Here is a 20,294-nt window from a genome sequence, read left to right as displayed (position 1 = left end):
GAAGATTGTTTTGTTTATTATTTTGTGCTTGTCCTCCTCTGAAACCTAAATCCTTGTCTACTAGTGAATAAAAGATTGTGAATTGTAATCTCTCTGAATCAAGACCCTCATTCGCCCATTCTGTTGACTGACCCCTAGATGGTCGTAACAGTTGGTAAATACTGATCAAATAATGTGATTTTCCTGTGACATCATGTAGGTTGTTTATAGGATGGAGCAGTCCAATCCAAGACATTGTGTAAACCATACATTGAGCTCAATTTCAGTCTATTATTACCCCCAAAATCCAAACTAATCAAACAATACCATCAACTTACTTGTTGTCATATAATTTTGATGTCTTAATATTTTAGCTTTGGATAATTGTTAGTAAATGAAAAGTACTTGGACTTGTATTTAATTACTTTATTTAATATAGTTTTTTGATTGGTATTATTTTTGCTAATTCTTTTGTTAACTTATTGGTTTATTTTGTTGTTTAATTGGTAAATTTATCTTTGGCATAATAAGTTTCCTGCAGTTTGACCGTTTGCTCCATCATGCATGGCTGCAAGGTGTGATCAGCCAGTAGAGGGCGCAGGAGCACAAAGGACAGTGCCAGCAGAAGGGCAGGATGGGGAGGTGAAGAAGAGGGCAAATGGTGAAAATAATTACAGGGAAATCTATCCCCAGGGAAAGACTATCATTTGTCATTCACAAACATTTGCAAATAAATTTAAAAACATAATGCATTCTTTCATAAATTTTACATCAAATTTTAAATAAATTATATAGCTTTTATGCTGAAAGGGTAAGATTTTTGGCCTGTCCCTAAATATTACTGTTCATTCAGCAAGGTTTTGAATTTTTTTAAATTTAAGGCAAAATAATACAATCACTCCCGCCTCCGCCTTGTGTGTGTGGAGTTTGCATGTTCTTCCCGTACCTCGGGGGTTTCCTCCGGGTACTCCGGGTTCCTCCCCGGTACAAAGACATGCATGGTAGGTTGATTGGCATCTCTGGAAAATTGTCCGTAGTGTGTGATTGCGTGAGTGAATGAGAGTGTGTGTGTGCCCTGCGATGGGTTGGCACTCTGTCCAGGGTGTATTCTGCCTTGATGCCCAATGACGCCTGAGATGAGGCTCCCTGTGACCCGAGGTAGTTCGGATAAGCGGTAGAAAATGAATGAATGAATGAATAATACATTGTTAAGTAATGTTTTTGGCATAAGTATACAGTATGGTTTCATTCATTCATTCATTCATTTTCTACCGCTTACCCGAACTACATCGGGTCACGGGGAGCCTGTGTCTACAGTATCTCAGGGCATCAAGGCAGGATACACCCTGGACAGAGTGCCAACCCATCACAGGGCACACACACACTCTCATTCACTGCCTGAGAGGACTCGGGAGTTCCCCGTGAGCCACCTCAATGCCAGAATCATGAGCAATTGGAGGTATGGAAGGTGAGGTCATGTTATTCGTAATAAGTTATTTGTTTTGTTCAGATAGAGACTAAGACAAAACAGGCTTTCTGACACAGAGACTGTCAACATTAAACTAAGATAGTCATGGGCAACAGAAAATCTAAAAGCAAATTCAGTAAAAACACAGAGCGTGTCACTGGACCTAATGTGAATTTTATGAGAAATAATTATGGTCCTGATTCTGTATCACAACTAATGTGGTGAGTGATGGAATGTGTCTTCCCTTCCCTGAAAAGTTTGCTGTGAAGTTAAAGAGATTCGGCAAAGAGTTTCGCCCCACCTCACTGAACTGTGGCGACTACTCCACTAAATTAGGGGCTGATATCGCACAAATCAAGTGCAACTGGCCGGATGCACTGACTGCAAAAATAAATATGATTAAAATCGCATTGATTTACAAATTCAGAATAAGCCTAATTAGCACCCCATACATATTAAAATTATGTACAAGTCAAACAGTTGAATGTCCCGGCATTAAGTGGGACCCCAGACCTCTTCTGTAGATGTATGAGTGGAAACTCAGCACCTCTTCTGTGAATTCAGTGAATCAAGCTCTCATAGATAAGGCCAGCATTGTTACTAACCCTACATGTACACGATACATTGGCTCACATACACACTGGACCAGATGAACATTATGAACAACAGTGGTTTAAGAAACATGTGTTGCTGTTAAAGAATTTGTATTTGAATGTTCACAGATGTACTGTAGAAGTGAGTCTCTCTAGAATACATGTAAGGCCAGGGAAGGCCCACCCATTCACTATAGAGAATTCACACCCCCATGTGTCTCTATCAAAAGGTGAAAAAGAGAAGTGGGTAGATTTAGGAGAGTGGACCAGTTCAGAACCCATGGTATTGTACAGTGAATAAACTAAAGCCTATTGTAATGTCTTTGTGCTGTATAGCCTTGGCTGACAGAACATTTGAAATAACACCACAAGCAAACCCAGATGTGCTAAAAGCAATGTGGCAGTTTCAGGGCTCTCAAGTGTCACGCATTGAGCGTGACAGTCACTCATTTCGGTCTTTTGTCACGCACTCCTGCCACACATTGTATTTCTCACGCAGAAAACTTACTATTTATCATATATTTATTATGCCACAGCGTCAAAAATGTATCTGTCCGCACCGCTCCCTCTATGGAACTGGACAGGAATCAAGGTCGTCTCCCCTGGAGTTCTTAGTTGAGCCTGCCACTTATCGGCCAATCAAAAAAAGAGGCTACACAATAGCCAATCAGAAAATAGCACTATTGTATCTGGTTAAGATTTAACGCAACAACCAATGAAAAAAAAACTTATCCTGGAATTGTTCAGCGTCACAGAGAAAACTCGTTCACCCACAGAGCTGCGAGGATCTCTTTGAGCAAAGAGTCACACTTACACTCTTGCACCGGTACAAGTAACCCCCAAATTTGATTACAGGCCTTGTAAATTGCTGTATCCTTAATTTCAGTTTGTGTTTTATATTAATGGAAATTCACATTGTGAATCTACAACCATTTATAATGAAGCATGGAAATTGCAAATTGTAAAATAGCAGGGGAAATTCCTGAGACAGCTGATATTAGAACAAGGCAAAAGCATAGAAGAAAACAGAGTTGCAGATATACAAAACAATCCAAAGTTTAACACAAAGAAACAATTGATGTCATTTTTTGACATGTGTTCCTATTGTAGGACCTTTATACTTAATTATGCAATCCTCAACGCTCCTTTGAGTGCAATGGCTCATGGGAAGGATCTACAGGCCCCCAGTGCACTTAGTAGGACATCTGAAGCAGAATCTAAAGCCTTTGAAACATTTGAAACTAGCCTTACAATCCACACCCAGATTAGATATACCAGGTCCAAACAAGATTATTCACACAGATAGTAGATGAAAAAAAATGGAGTGTATGACATCAGTATTATGGCAAGATCACTGAAGGAAAATTAAGACCAGTAGACTATTTTTAAACTAAACTGGATCCAGTCGCAGTGGGACTGCCTATTTAAGATCTGTAGGAACAGCTGAAAAAGCAATCAATGCTTCAACATACATCAATGACATTGTAGAATACAGTGAAATTACCTACAGTGCCATTTCATCTTCTTGAACATAAAACAGCACATATGTCTGCAACACAATGGCTTAGATATCACACTATTTTACTTGAAATGCCAAAAGGGAAACACTGTACTGTACTAAATCCCTGCAACTCTTCTTTCACAGAAGTTGATGGATAACAGAACAATTGTGTTGCGGTTGTAAATTAAATTTGAAGGTCTGATTTGCAGGAGACACCATCATAGAATCCAGACCTTGAACTGTTTGTAAATGGATCAGCCTTCAGAAACTAGAAAACAGGCTGTAGATGCATAAGATATACATCAGTCACAGAATATGAAATAGTGAAAGCTGAATCATTACCAGGACATCTCTCTGCACAAGCAGCAGAGTTAAAGGTACGGTCTCCGTTGTTTGAGAAATGCTTCAGAAAACTGAGTCGGGACGACAAACAAAACAAAAAGCAAAACAAATGAGCCAATGAGCAGAAAGGGGCATGTCTTGTCAATATGGGCGAAGAGAGTGTTCAGTGTGCATGTGTGACATTATCAGAAAGCGGTTATAACATTGACATGGAGGATAAAATCAAAGAAAGAAAGTGAAGAAAGGCTTATGATAAGGCAAGAAGTAGGACCTGTGTTAATATAGGATCAGCTTTCCAGCACTGGAGAGAACTGGAGCAGGAAGTTGGCCTTATATTCACAGATTCGAGTTTCCCAAGTCAATAACTCCTGAGCTAAATGCCATTACTACACAAATAACACCTCTTTTCTATTGTAGTAATGTAGAGAGGCAGCTACAACCGCATTTTGCTAGTAACAGCGTTTAGCTCAGGAGTTATTGACTCGGGAAACTCGAATCTGTGAATATAAGGCCAACTTTACTTAAGACGCCGAGGCGTTTTTTTCCTTCTCGATAGGTGAGTAACGTTGGTTTTGTTTTGTTACACAGAACTAATATATGCCTTTGTCCTTTACATGATTATGCTTGTGTCATTTTTGCTTGTTTGTTTATCTGCAATCGTATTGTTCTTCCCTTCAGCTATGATAAAGACACATTTATTTCCATTAGTTGCCTGGGTTACGTATGTATGTGTGGGCGGAGCTATCAATACAGGGGTGGGACACATTTGGGTTAGGTGCATGTTTGTTTTGGTGATTTCAAATGTCAACATTGGCTTTCAAACAACGGAGACCCCACCTTTAATTGCTCTAACAGGAATATGTAAATTAGCACAAAGCAAAAGTGTTTTTTCTGTTTTTTTCTATTTATTCTGCACTCAAAAAAATGAAACGCGGCTGTTGTTGGCTCAGAGAATATAAATAAATTTGAATTATATAATTATCTTAAGTTTGTGCATTAAAATTAAAATATCCATTCTGACAAAATTTATAAAAAGTAATTTTCAAATTTACACAATTCACTTTGAATGAATGAAACAAAGTTGTGTTGCTTCTGCAGTACCACACGTTGATCAGCAGATGGCGCTATATCTTCACATGCGCGGATAGAACGCACATGGTTAAATTTTCTCTTCAGATTTACGCCATTTTGTGCAGTTCGTTTTGTGTTCATGCGGAGACACAAGTAAGATACTTTACTTACTTGCATTTATATTGAAATTTTCAAAGATTAGAATTGTGAATTACAGATTACATAATTTCCAGATGTATTTCACATGTGTTTTTTACTTTGTTTTTACATTATTATTAGTTACTCTGCATTCCGTTTTTGTTCCTATGTAATATTTTGCACTTTTTGCACTTTGATATAATATAAATTATCCCATAAATAGTAGCAGTTTCCCCATTTATGTGTAAACAGATGGCCAGGGTTAGCATGAAGTGGTCGAAGATTTGCCTTTCATTGGTGAATTAAAGAACAGATGTCCAGCCCTCTTTAATAAGCCAGAGGTAAGTCTCTGTAACGTCAGCTATAATTAATTATATGGTTGTTTATTATTGGATTATTATTTGGTTGGTTCATTTGTGGTAATGTTGTATGTGATCTGTAAGTGTTGGTGAAGACATACTGTTAGTATATTATAACACTGTAAGGACTGTCGCAAATGTAACACTAACTATAGCGATTTGTTGTTTTAAAACTGTATTAGGTGTCTGTGGAATTCAGTAGGATTACAACAATCTTTTTGGTGTCCAAATTCATGAGTCAGCTTGATCATTTCTCAACTCAGCTAATCAGTGTTTTCAGAAAGAAAAGAGGAGCAGCAGCACAGAGGATCAACAACATCCTGTCAGTTATGGATCAGGTATGTTATCTAAACTCATCATTTTATATCTATCAATATTTCCCTCTCTTTCAGTTATTATGCACTCAGCCTCATGTTATGAAACCATGTTTTTTTTCTCTCAATTAAAATGCTAAAGGTAATAATGGTTAAGGTAAGATAAATAATGGCTGAATTATATATTTTTTTTTCATCTGTGAAATGCATCTAAAGTCTGGCATATATCTGAGTTCAAATGCAAAACCCACTATAAGCCACCTTAGTAAAAAAAAAGTTAATTTAGAGAGTATTGCATCTGAACTCTTAAAAAAATTGTAAACTGTTTTAAGTTCAAGGCTTGTGTATAGCTTTACCATATTTTTCAGCAGCATCAGAGTTGGGATTTATGCATCTACAATTAGAACAACATTAAGACAAAATAAAAAAGAAATTGCAATTGTGAATAAGCAAACTGCTAATAATGGCTTTTTTGTCACACTTTTAAGGATGTCTCCATCGAAAAAAGACGTGAATGCATCCTAAAAGCCCTCGTTGTTTATGTGAATGAAGACCCCTCAAACCTTGTGAAGGGGTACATGGTAATTGAATCCTGTTAAAAATATCTCTAATACCAATTCCCCGTTTTACCTGGATTTTATGTAATTACATATTTTTGTATTTGTTTAGACCAGGCTCTACAACATATCTGAATTTGGTGCATGTGGCTTGAAAGCCCTAGGAGGAGTTACTCTTGATAAACTTATTATTAATAATAATAATAATAATAATAATAATAATAATAATAATAATAATAATAATAATAATAATAAACTTATAACTTCTACAAAGCCAACATAACTAGATTTGTAAAGTTCGTCGCGACAAACTTTGATGTTGGCTTTGACGAGGCAAGTATTCGCAAAGGCCAGTGCTTTTTGGAGGCGAGTGGACAGAAAGCTAGGGTGCAAAACATTTGGAGGCAAGTGGAGACAAGCATGTGATGTCATCTGAATACTCTTAAGGGAGTTCCCCTCATTGGGCTGAGCATTTTGATATGTCACATGTCAATGTTGTGCAATTTTTTTTATTTTCACGTGACATCACGTAACGTGACCAGAATATACGTGAGCAGAGCTGATCGGCCCTATACGCTCACTACGCAAGTTGCGTAGGGCCCCGCAAATTACGCAAGACCCCGCCTCCAGAATCAGAGGTCCATTCAAACCAGTAATGGATTTTTCTTACCCTAAAGACAAGTCTAGAAGAGGGTTCCATTCAGGCTTATTACAGAGACATCTGTCAAATGGGGAAAAAATTCCCAGGAGCTGGCTTTCATACTCTATCAAAAACAATGCTGTGTATTGTTTTTGCTGTAAGCTCTTTTCTGCAAAAGACTACAAAATAATAAAGGAAGGTGTAAATGACTGGTCAAACATCAACGCCATTCTGAAACATTATGAGGGTAGTTATGGACACACAAACAACATAATTAAGTGGAGAGAACTTGACAGACTCTTGACCATATACAAATGACAATTTTTGAGGCAGAAAGAAAGAGATGGCGGGTTGTTCTTACAAATTTAATAAGTATCACACAGTCTCTGGCTGAAAGAAACCTAGCATTCAGGGGTTCATCGGACAAACTCTTCCAACCAGATAATGGAAACTTCTTAAAAGAGGTTGAATTAATAGAAAGTGGAAGAAATCACAACTTGATGCAGATCTTGATTCTTACCGAACACTTCTTGCCAAGTTCTCCTCAGATGTGACTTCTGCCAAGACTTCCTTCTACAAGGAAAAGCTTGAAGCTTCCTCACATGACCCTCGGAAATTCCACAACATCATCTCTTCTCTGCTCAACCCCCCGGCACCACCTTCTTCATCCTCCCTGACTGCAGAAGACTTTGCTTCTTTCTACCAGGAGAAGATTGAGGAAATCTGCCGGACCTTCACTTCAGCCCCAACTGCACTTACATCTCAGAGTATGGATTCCCCTACACCTTTGTTGTCGCATTTCTCAACTGTAGCAGCAGAAGAGATTTTACAACTCATCCAGTCTTGCAATCCTACCAGCTGCCCATTGGATCCACTCCCTCCCACTATGCTCCAGACCATCTCGCAAGACCTTCTGCCCTTCATTTCCACTATCATCAATAGATCCATAGCATCTGGTCAGGTACCAACTACTTTCAAGGGAGCAAGGGTTATTCCCATCCTAAAGAAACCTGCTCTGGATCCATCAGACATCAGTAACTACAGAACGGTATCACTTCTCTCATTTCTTTCAAAAATTCTTGAATGCATTGTCTATAATCAACTGTCTGTCTATCTCTCACAGAACAACCTCCAAGATTCCAACCAGTCTGGCTTTAAAGCAGCTCATTCCACTAAACTACATGCTGCTAGATCAGCCAAACTGTCATCCGTCCTTATCCTCCTTGACCTTTCAGCAGTGTTTGATACGGTCAACCACAAGACTCTCTTATCCACCCTCAGGAGACTTGGGATTTGCGGATCAGCTTGAGAATGGTTTGCTTCCTACCTGAAAGGAAGCTCATATCAGGTAACATGGAGGGGAGTGACATCTGTTCCACGCAGACTGGCGTCCCAGAGGGCTCAGTACTTGGTCCTCTTCTTTTCTCCCTGTATACTCACTCTCTTGGTGAAGTTATTTCCTCACATGGGTTCTCTTACCACTGCTATGCTGATGATACACAACTTATCTTCTCTTTCCCACCCTCAGATGCCACAGCTTCTGACCGGATTTCAGCATGTCTGGCAGAAATTTCATCATGGATGACTGCTCATCAGTTAAAGCTCAATCCTAGCAAAACTGAACTGCTGTTCATACCAGGTGATTCATCCCCAGGTCATGATCTTGCTATATCCTTGCACAATGATCTGATCTCCCCTTCAGCCACAGCTCGCAACCTTGGGGTAACCATGGACAATCAGCTGTCCTTTTCCTCTCATGTTGCTAATGTGACTCGCTCATGTTGGTTTCTTCTCTACAACATTAGAAAGATTCGGCCATTTTTGTCCACACAGGCTGCTCAGGTACTTGTTCAGTTTCTTGTCATTTCTAGACTGGATTACTGCAATGCACTACTGGCAGGTCTACCTATGAATGCAATCCGTCCTCTGCAAATGATCCAAAATGCAGCTGCCCGGCTTGTTTTCAACCTGTCAAAGTTCTCGCATACCACCCCGCTGCTGCGATCCCTCCACTGGTCTCCGGTAGCTGCACGCATCAGATTCAAAACACTGATGCTGGCCTACAAAGCCAAAAATGGACCATACTACAAGAGTATACTACAAGACTATTCTCTGTTCTGGCACCAATGTGGTGGAATGAACTTCCCCTAGAGGTCCGTACAGCTGAGTCACTGGCTATTTTCAAGCGGTGGTTGAAGACCTACCTATTCAGGAAACTGGATTCTCTGAGGCCCAGACAAAAACCAAAAGCATTTGTGAAGAAATGAATGTTGAGGCTGTTCTGAAAGAGAAGAGACTGAGAAAAAGCAAGAGGCATTTTAGCTACGAGGCTCCTTATAAATCAGTGACTGATGCACTGAAAAACCTTGAAGTCATCTTCTTCAACATTGTGGTCGACTCTGCTGTGACGTCCATGGATGAGAGATTTCAAACACTCAACCAGGTGAAAACCAAATATGGAGTGCTGCTGAACTTCAGCACTGACTCGGGTGTCCAGTGAATCTTTAAAGGCTCATTGCATGGAAGTTCAAAACACTCTAACCTTCAGAGATGACCGTGACATCAGTGGAATGGATCTGGCACACAAGATTCAGAATTTACATGATCTGCCATCAGATAAAATGACTGCCATGGAGCTGCTTTCCTTTCTCTGTGAGAAACACCTGGAGGAACTCTATCGTAACCTTTGGATAGTCCTAAGATTTGCAGTCACACTACCAGTAACAGTAGCATCAACAGAGAGGAGCTTTTCAAAACTAAAGCTCATCAAAAGCTACCTGAGGTCTTCCATGTCACAGGAACGTTTAAGTGGACTGGCCATCATGAGCATATATCATGACTGGCCATCATGAGCATAAATCAGGATGCCATCATTGATGATTTTGCCTCAAGAAAGTGCAGAATAGGAATATTTTGATAGTAAGATTTTTGATTCAAACATTTAAATGTTTACACACTTACATACTACACTTACAAGCATAGTAACATGTAGTAAGATTGTATGACCAAAGTGCATTTGTTTTAATGACTGCATAACTAACTATGTGAAATACTTTTTCAGTTTCTTCCAGACAGTCCAAATAGACTGGTGTCCACAATGCTGAAAATGCCCAAACTGTAGAGGGAACCAAAGTTAATCCCAAAATCCAAAGCTGTGTTCAATTTCTTTTTATATTATTTTCTTATTTTGTTATATTTTAGTATTTATTGCTTATTTAAGATGTTAATATTCACTTAAAATTATTCTTATACTAATATAATAAATTATATTATACTAATATTCAATTCAAAATTCTATTTAAAATATTCAATTCAATAAAGATTTGTTTATACCTGATTCAATTCTGTATTGTTTTAGTCTTTGACCAAGAGATGGCGCAAACATTTTTAAAAGAAGGGAGGTTTGTAGTGGGAGCAGTGGGGTGTCAAGTGTGGCAAATTTTTGGCGAATGTGTGGCAAATGGTTTACATGGCTCATGGGTCAGGTAGGAGGGCCCCTTAGCAGAATTTTGCTTAGGGCCCCAGGGAGGTCAGGATCAGCTCTGCACGTGAGGCAGTTCCCCTCATCGTGGGGAAGTAGTGTTTTGATATGTCACATGTCCATGTTGTGCCAATTTTCGTTTTTCATGTGACTTCATGTGACATCAAATGACGTGACCAGAATACATGTGAGGCAGTTCCCCTAATCGTGCTGTGTTTTGATATGACACATTTCCATTTTGTGCTAATTATTGATTTTCACGTGACATCACGTGACGTCAAGTGACGTGACCAGAATACACGTGAGGCAGTTCCCCTCACTATATTGAATTTGATATATGATATGCTGTGCTAACTTTTTGATTTTGCTTATTTTGAAGGCGGGGCTACACGTGACGTCACGTGGTGTCGAGTGTCGTCATCAGAATACCTGGTGGGGTGCCAATACTTTTGGACAAAAGTGGCTAAAGTGGGTTTGGACATTTCATGTCCATACTGCATTCATTATGGGATTCTACTTATTATTATACTGCATAGAACAGTACGTGCAATTCTTAATGTTGAATGAACAATAGATAGATAGATAGATAGATAGATAGATAGATAGATAGATAGATAGATAGATAGATAGATAGATAGAGGTGTAGTAAATATATTGACTGGGGGCCAATACTTTTGGAATCATTGTATTGAAAGTGTGGAGTTGATAGTCACATGTATTGAGAGTCTCCTTTACATCTACAGTGACTAGAACACAGAAGAGAAGCCGTGCTTGAGCTCTGCGCAGGCTGTGTAGACTGGCCGGCCATATATATGATGACACCTAAAACCCTGGACCTCAAAGGTGTCCTTGAAAAACACAGTGAAGTTTTCAAACAGGGGTTAGGCAGCATGGAAGAAATCACAGTGAAATTGACAATGGAACAGGGAAGCCATCCAAAGTTTTTAAAGTCCCAGCCCCTGCCATATGCACTCAAACCTAAAGTAGAGGCGAGCTTGGATGAACTTGTGAAGGATGGAGTGCTGGAAAGAGTCAATGTGAGTTAGTGGGCAATGCCTATTGTTCCAGTTATAAAGAAGGATGGAGGCATAAGGATCTGTGGGGATTGTAAAGTTACTGAAAATCCAGTGTTGTCAGCAGAACAATACCCTTTGCCTCACATTAATGACCTCTTTGCTGGGTTGACAGGAGGACAAAGATTCAGCAAAATCGACCTCAACCAAGCATACCTACAGTTGCATGTTGAGGAACAGTCCAGAAAACTTCTCACCATTAATACACACAAAGGGCTAATTTTGTACAAACATTTGCCATTCTAGTGGGGATTCCAGGAGTTGTGTGTTATCTAGTTGACATTCTAGTGACTGGCACAGATGAAGAGTCGCACTTACAACACCTGGATGCTACCCCTGTGAGGCTGAAAGAATACGGATTAAGAGTGCGCAAGGATAAATGTGAATTTTTCCAGTTTGCAGTCGAATACTTAGGCCAAGTCATTGATGCCTCTGGTCTGCATATGTCCCCATCCAAAGTTAAGGTTGTGGATGCTCCAGTACCCATAAATGTCAGCCAGTTACGTTTTTTCTCGGCTTACTTAACTATTATGGCCGTTTCATTCCAAATATTGCTACGCTGTTGAAACCTCTGCACAAACTGTTATGTCATGAAAATAATTGGAAGTGGACCTCTGAATGCCAGGATTCATTCAGTAAAGCAAAGGAGTCACTTTTAATGTCAAATGCACTCACTCATTTTGACCCTGCTCTTCCTATCCAGCTGGCCTGCGATGCTTCCCCATATGGTGTGGGAGCTGTCTTGTCCCACATCATGCCCAATGGTCAAGAGAGGCCAATCGCGTTTGCTTCCAGGAGTCTGAGCAAAGCAGAAGCAAACTATGCTCAGATTGAGCGAGAAGCATTGAGCATTGTGTTTGGAGTGAGTATGTTTTATCAGTATATTTTTGGAAGGAAATACACGCTGCTGACCGATCATCGCCCACTCACTGCAATATTTGGTCCACACCATGGCATTCCCGCTCTTGCTGCCAGTAGGATGCAAAGTTGGGCCTTGTTGTTATCAGCTCACACCTATAACATCAAGTACCGAAAGTCGGAATTGCCCGTGAAACATCTTTCGCATTCTGCTGTGCTGACAGGAAAGGTCTGCATACAGTTCTTAAGGGCTTTCAAATTGTGAGATTCAGTTTGGGGAGATTCAATTAAGTCTCTCATTCCCCTAATGGCCTGGTCAGGGCACGAATTAAAGCATCCACAGAGCCTAAAAATCTCTGCTTTACCATAACGAATGCCAGGCTCCGATGGCCACCTGTTTGTGTCCAGGAATGCTGAGATCGTTGAGAATTTCTTCTTCAAAAGGAAGACGTTTCTGTAGACTTTTGATTAGTCTTTGCAAGAATTCTTCAGTGTTGATGGACTTCAAGTGCACATCTTTGAATGTGCCACGATCTTTTGCCTTCAGGGCATCTCAAAGTTTCTCCCCTGGTTGAGTTTTAAATTATGCTAAAACCCTGATTGCTCATTTCACGAGAAGATCTGCTCTGAGTAGAGTCATATTTTGAGCTTGCAGTTCCTCAGAGACAATGGACAGTTCATGTAAGGCATTATACATCAAACCAAGATCACAAAGAAATTCTGGACTTTTAAGTCTGTCACATCAGCCTCTGTATGTCTGTCTCTCGGTGCATTTCCTCTGGTCATCACTGGAGGCTTTTTCAAAGTGTCTGACAAGGGCAGTAAAAGATGTCCAGACCCGAACAGTCGGAAAACTGCTGGCAACCCATCTAACATCTAAGATTCGTCCAATTTTGACAACCCGAGTTCCAACCTCAGTCACTGATTTTAAAAGCTCTCTCTGGTTTTTGTTTGACTTGCTATAGATGTTGTGCAATTTTTCAACGAAGATTTTAAAGTGATTGATAGCAATAACTTTAGCTACAGTATCAGAAACCGCCAGTTCTAGCCTATGATTCATGCAGTGCCAAGTGAGCAGTTTTGGAAATCTCATTTTCAATTTGGTTGACACTCCAGAATGCTTGCCCACCATAACACTCGCACCATTTGAGACAAAGGACACCCAGTTTTGTTTTAGCCACTCTTCTGTGAATCCTGCTTTTATTAGGCAACTCAATAAAGCATTAATTATTCCTTCTGATGTCTGGTCTTGAAGTTCCACTAGATCAAGAAATATAAACTCTGGTGGTTCACCTAGCACAGAGGCTTTGATGTTGACAATCATGGTGGCTTTTCTACTCAAGGTGGATGACTCATCTATGAGCACAACTAATTTGCTAGAGGAGATAACAATGTTGTTCACAACTGAACACAGCATTTCTTTTGCAATGTGTTCAATAATGTTGGTAGCACTGAAATGGGAGTGCAGCATTTGTCCCATTTTGACTCCATTCAGCTGCTGGAGTTCTAACAGTGCTTCATGATCTGTGAAGGGACAATTATTTTTGGCAAGGTAGTATGCGGTTCTAAACACTAAGTCTCTTTAAGTAATGACATGTTCATTGCATCCACATTTTTTCCCAGCACATCATTTTTCTTCAAGTTGTCTCTCTTTTCAGCAAGAGCATGTGCTTTTGAGCAAAAATGTATTTTGATTTTGTTCCTTAATAAAATAATGTCTCTGTTTTCATTGTTGGAACCTTGAATTTGAAATATAGCCCACTCTATGGAAACTTGTACACCTTGTTCTTTGAAGACCCCTCTTGATCCTGCATTAGAGCAGACCAGGCATCCTGTAATGGATAAAATACCCACTAAATTAGTTTCATGCTGTTTAATTGATTACTTTGTTGATTTTCATGGTGGTGCCGAAAATTAATTCTTAAAAAGAAGAATAAAAAAGCAAACAAGTGTTCTAAACCTTAAATATAACCTGTTATGCTGTAGTACTTAAAGATATTTAATATTAATTTATTTAGCTGGAAGCCAACAGTGTCTGCTATCATTTTACCAATGGTGAAAAAATGAATTAAAAGATCATGTGAATTCATGACGAATAAAACAATGACATACCAAGCTTGTTGTTCTTGCACCCCAAACAAGGGTTCTTTGTTATAAAAGCCTCCCATTGGCTTTTACTCCAAACATTTGGCCAATCATCAGTACATGGTATGCCAGGGCCTAAACAAAAACATGACCTCAGCACCCACAATTTCAAGATAAAGCATACTTTATGCACTATTATAAACTGCATAATAATGAATACAACCAGCTCAATGTTAACAACTGCAATTCTGATTAATTTACAAAAATAATAGATAAGCTTTATGTTTTAGTCATGTCAAATTAACTCAAGATTACGGTTTGAGCTAAACATTAACTACAAAAGTACAAGTTTTTGCATGTGTTTAATAATCAGATGGTTCTCTGTGAAAAACACATGCTAATCTCTCTGCACTACAGGGGCCAGTTGTATAAACATAGCCACTATGTTTAGTCTTAAGAACTAGTCTAACCAACTAGTAATTAGCCTTACTTAACTTTTTTTTTAAATCAGCCTTACTTTTTGGATTCAAATTAGACCAATCTATCTTTATGTAACCAGCTTAAAGTTATGAAGTTATGACGAGTCAAACATGTAATGATTAACTTGTAGGACTAGTCTAAGCAGTTTATGCAACTGCTATATAATACTTAGGATGGTTCATAAATCCTACAACAGTAGTGGGTAAGTACTCACTGTCTTCCTGACATACAGCAGGGTTAACCACAGAGGTGTTTTTAGGTAGTATTATTATATAATAAACTATACAATGCTTTTCTACTCTTTCAGTTATTAAAGAGGTCATGAACTGAATTTAGTTTTTTTCTTTAGAGAGACCTGTGCGGGAGGTCTGGGCTATGCTGGTCTGGCTTTGGCCTGTGCTGGAGGTCTGGGCTGTGCTGCTCTGACTTTGGCCTGTGCTGGAGGTCTGTGCTGTGCTGCTCTGATAATGGCCTGTGCTGGACTCTGCTTCTGACTGTTCTAATAAATTGGAGCAGAAGTGGCCTACACTGCTTCTTTTACTCTGGACACTATATCAAAACATGTAATGATTAGAAATCAGAATTCAAATCTTCTTAACACAGTAATTGAAGACACACAGGTTATGAAAATAAACAGTTTTCTGATGGCTGACAGATCAACACCCAACATGTAAGGTACTATGTGCTATGTGGTATAGTTTAGTTCATTTAGTTACCTTCCAAAATAGTCAGTTAGACTGACCTTCCTCTAATCCCTGTAAACGCTCTGTGAAGTTGGTACACAACAGCTGTGGCAGAATTCAAATAAAAATGAACCAATTACAACAAAGTTTTGCAAGTTAAAAAATGTGATGCAGTTAAAGGGGAAGAAAAGACAAGGGTAAATTATGGACGTTTTAAGCAGCAAAACCAGTGGGTAGACCGAGGGTATACGCTAATATTAAGCCATAGAAGTTGTTATACACAAACAGCCCTGGGGAAAAGTAAGCATACTGCGTATGTGTTCCGGTGTTCTCTCTGGCACGTGTGAGTAAAAGAGCAGTCAGGTTAAGTCCGTATGTGTGTCATCCTTAACTGAATGCCTCATTATATTCTCCCAAAGACATAACAGAAGGCATCAAAATACTTGAAAACCTAATCAATGTTGCCAATGCATGTTTTTTGATGCTTGGTCTAATTTATGGATTAAACCTGGCCTACCTGCAAGACTTGAAATACACATTTGAAACATTTCAAAAGCTTTTTATGGAGCTAGATGCCAACAAGCTGTCAAACAAGGTCCATGTCCTGAAAAATAAACTTCTTTTGTAAGTATTAACTTGAGGTAAGGTTCAATAGGTGATACTTATGTTTCCTCAATGATGTTACACTGTTGGCTTGTTACAGTACATTTGTTCCAGGACTGACCATGTTAAACTTTTTTTCATTATTGATCTTTTAAATAAATGCTTTTTTTCCCAATTTAAAGGAGGCACTGACTGCACAAGATTTTTCACATATTATTCTTGTTAAAAATGTGTAGAATTAAACCTTACAGTATTTTTAAGTTGCAATAGGAGTAAAGAGTGAGACAGTGTTCACAGTGTACAGATGTTGTACAAATCTGTTAAAAATGTGTAAATTTTAAAAATGCACTGAGTAAATAAAGTAATGCAAAGCAAAAAACTGTATTTTATTTTGGTTGAATGTAAAAATATAATTCAGTTGAACTAATTTGAGTTAATAGTTTAAAATAAAAACAAGATTATTAATCTGATTCAACTAAACAAGATTGCATTAACTTTATATACAAAACTTAAGCTTACTGAAATAGATAATGTTACTTAAAATCAACAGCACACAGTTACATGGGACCAGTTGACATAAAAAAGTTAAATAAATCCTACATATCATTTTTTTTAGTGTGATAGCAGGTTTGCTTTCAGAGTAGTACATGATTTTGGCATGTTGTCGAAACATATAGGTTTCCTTACTTTGTACAATGGCCTGATTTGTGATCTTCTGGATGCAGTCCTATGAACAAAATGTATTGCTATATGTGAATTTGAACCACATACAAGGAAGGATGACTCCATTTCACAGGGTAATGCCAAAGCAGATGCAGCAGCAAAGGCAGCCACAAAAAAATCCTCTATAAATAAAGAAACTGTGTTTTTTCAAAATATGAACCTCAGCTGCACAGCCGAAGAAAAACAGCATGGAGAAAAACAGGATATGTGGTAAGACATGGGGTTTGGTACAGCCCCAATAACAAACCATGTTATTGTCAACCACAAATTCTTTCCTTACTATAATAAATTATCACATGAGTAAGACCATGAGTCAAAAGGAGGGCGTTACAACAGTATCTCAAGATATTGGTACACCAAGTACTCCCAAATATTTTGTGAGCGATGCTGTGTTAGATAGATAGATAGATAGATAGATAGATAGATAGATAGATAGATAGATAGATAGATAGATAGAATTACTTAGTAAATTAAATCAATAATTATCAAATAAGCTTATAGAAGCTTCTTACTGCTAGATTAAATACTAGAACTACTGTTTAGAATTATCTCAAAGCTGAAGAATGCCTTAAAGTTTGAAATATATAATATAATATTATTATATAAAGTGTCTTAAAACATAAAGAATTAATCATAAAAAAGTATGTTACAATTATTAAAGATGTAAAATAATTACAATAAAGTTATTATTTAATTAACAGTCATATAGACAGCGCTAGAAGGGCCTGAGGACCTGAAGGAGTGGCTGGTGAAGTGGGGGAGATGGGACGCATGAAGGAATGGGTAGATGCAGAAGAGGCAGGAGATTGACCCCTCATCCATTACATCCCTTTTACTGTGCTTAGATGAAGTTAAAGCTTGGCTAGCCCAAAACTTTCTGTTTTTAAATGAAGATAAAACTGAGGTGATAGTGTTCGGCCCCACAGAAAGTGTAAAGGTCACCAAAACTGACCTAGGATGTCTTTCCGTCTTTAGGTCTCCGCAGGTACGGAATCTGGGAATTCTCTGGGAATCAGAATTCTCTTAGACGAGTCCTTAAAATTTGATAAACAAGTTTCCGCTGTCATTGGATCGAGTTTTTATCAGCTACACATTTTATCAAAAATCAGGCACTTTTTAACTGATAAAACCATAGAGATGGCAGTACATGCTCTAATCACATCTCGTTTAGACTACTGTAACTCTCTATACTGTGGTGTTGCCAAAAAACAAATTAACCGTTTACAATTGGTTCAAAATGCTGCTGCCAGATTTCTCCTAAAAAAGCACAAAAGCGAACACTTTACCCCTCTTCTGAGGACTCTTCACTGGTTGCCTATTGATTACAGAATTCGTTTTAAAATACTTTTATTTGTTTTTAAGGCCCTGCATAATCAAGCTCCTATTTATCTATCTGAGTTATTACATCCGTACTCCCCTTCCAGAAGGCTAAGATCAGGCAACCAGAACCTCCTCTCTGTTCCCGTTTCTAGACTCAAGCGTAGAGGGGATCGAGCTTTCTCAGTAATTGGGCCACAGCTTTGGCATGATTTGCCAATAGAATTAAGATTAGCACCCTCTCTGTCCCTTTTTAAGTCCCTTTTAAAAACGTATCTCTTTTCCTCGGCATTTCTATAGTTTTCCTTTTCATTCTCTTCTTACTGTTTCTAATTGTTATATTATTGCTTGTTTTAGTGCTTCAGTGTGCATTTTTGCATTGTTCAATTCTATTTCGCTTTTTATTATTTCTCCTGTCTTAATATCATTTTTTTTCTTATTTTTCTATGTATTTTTTTTATTATTTATTAACACCTGTTATTGTACAGCACTTTGGTCAGTCCTGTGGCTGTTTTAAATGTGCTTTATAAATAAAGTGAACTGAACTGAACTGAACATAGAGGGGTTTGGGTGGATTCTGTAACGCGCTCAGTCAGGGTCAAGGGATAGCTCGCGTAACTCCAGTTGCAACAGAAATCAGCCAAAACACAGACACGGCGCGTTCCACAACTCATGCTTTATTCTCCTGGCAATGCTGTTAATCAGAAGATAACTTAAAAACGAGCAACAGAAATAATAAAGAAATAATAATCTGTCTTGCACACATGCAATAATGCGGCGGTAGACTGTTCCCAAAATGCCGCTCTGCTCTTAAAGGAGCCACAACATATTTCACCCGTTACAGATTTCCCCCGTCCAAATAAAGAGGCTGCCGTACACAGCAAAAGAAACACCTCCACTTAACAACACTTCACACATGACTGAGTCAAAAAGTTAAATGGCAGAGAAATAGATGATGCACAACCAGTACAAACATACACGTTAATTATGTGTACAGTAGTTTAAAACAAACAAAAGTGTTACGCACAAAATTGACAGATGTAAACAAAGAACACAGAACAAGAACAAGCACGCAGAACAGCTAACAGCCTAAGAACACTGAAATGACATACATTAACCCTAACGCAAGACAAGCCTTAACGTGTGATAGGGGTTAGTCTACCTATGTACTGTCCAGTCAGATGTAATCCTAGGGACTCTTTTGTGCCTTATTGTAATGAAATCAAGTTTAAATCAAAACAGTATGAAGCTGGAAACAGACTGTTCCAATGCGGCGGCACAGACTGTTGGAAACAGACTGTTCCCAAAAATGCCTCTCTGCTCTTAAAGGAGCCACAACACATTTCACCCGTTACAATTCATTGGAAGTAAAGGGTTTCCTCACGATATGTGAAAGCATGAAAAAGACACTCAGGCACTTCAGTGTCACTGAGATGTTCATAAAACTTGGCGAGCTTGACTGCCATATAAGAGAGCTGTCAGTAATGGTATGATGATAGAAGTCCAGCTGACTGCTTGGAAGAGGTGGGACGAGCAGGCTGCATTCTTTGGAAAGCCCTGCTGAGATTGAGGCAGTGAAACTAAGAGGAAAAGGAGAAATTAGTAACTTTTAGTGGGAATAATGGAACTAATTCTTAAAAAAGCACGGTATGAGAAATAATAGACTGAGATCATGAAAAAAAACAATTAAATTAGCAAGCTAGCAAATAAGCATAAGCAAAACTAGCAATAACATGGCATGAATCAAAACAATAAGGGGGATTTTGAGAAACTATGTAAATGAGTATGAGGGGCTTCAGGTACAACTTGAGAAATAATGGGAAATTTCCTGAAATTTTCCTTGAGCTCAATGATTTAGTTGGCTGATTGACTGCAATAAAGAAGCTTGCTCCTTCTCACTGAGGTCTGAAAAGTCTATTCATTGTTTTATTCCTAATCTATTACAGTGTTCAGTAAAGTGTTTGACAGTTTAGTGGATATTTGGCTGAAGACAAAAGACCCTGGCTCACCCTGTGTCCACTTGGAGGAG

The 20,294-nt window shown here is 38.6% G+C and overlaps 2 long non-coding RNA genes across 3 annotated transcripts; one reads left to right on the top strand and one right to left on the bottom strand.

Moving 5' to 3' along the window:
• The first annotated feature begins 5,078 nt into the window (after positions 1-5,078).
• LOC132847631 (uncharacterized) lies at positions 5,079-10,620 on the top strand. Of its 2 annotated transcripts, XR_009648649.1 has the most exons (5): positions 5,079-5,107; positions 5,345-5,433; positions 5,634-5,789; positions 6,254-6,346; positions 10,024-10,620. It is a non-coding gene; the product is annotated as an uncharacterized LOC132847631 (long non-coding RNA). The 2 variants fall into 2 exon arrangements; XR_009648648.1 differs by lacking the exon at positions 10,024-10,620 and having other exon boundaries at positions 6,254-6,462.
• A 3,451-nt stretch (positions 10,621-14,071) lies between these two features.
• LOC132847633 (uncharacterized) lies at positions 14,072-19,547 on the bottom strand. Its single transcript, XR_009648650.1, has 4 exons — positions 19,428-19,547; positions 15,656-15,727; positions 14,487-14,594; positions 14,072-14,206 (listed from the first exon to the last, which is right to left on the bottom strand). It is a non-coding gene; the product is annotated as an uncharacterized LOC132847633 (long non-coding RNA).
• Between the last annotated feature and the right edge of the window lie 747 nt (positions 19,548-20,294).

The sequence above is a fragment of the Tachysurus vachellii genome, chromosome 6 (assembly GCF_030014155.1).
Source record: "Tachysurus vachellii isolate PV-2020 chromosome 6, HZAU_Pvac_v1, whole genome shotgun sequence".
In the NCBI taxonomy this organism is placed as follows: domain Eukaryota; kingdom Metazoa; phylum Chordata; class Actinopteri; order Siluriformes; family Bagridae; genus Tachysurus; species Tachysurus vachellii.
The sequence above is the reverse complement of the archived record's forward strand: the minus strand, read 5'-3'. Positions and strand labels throughout refer to the sequence as shown.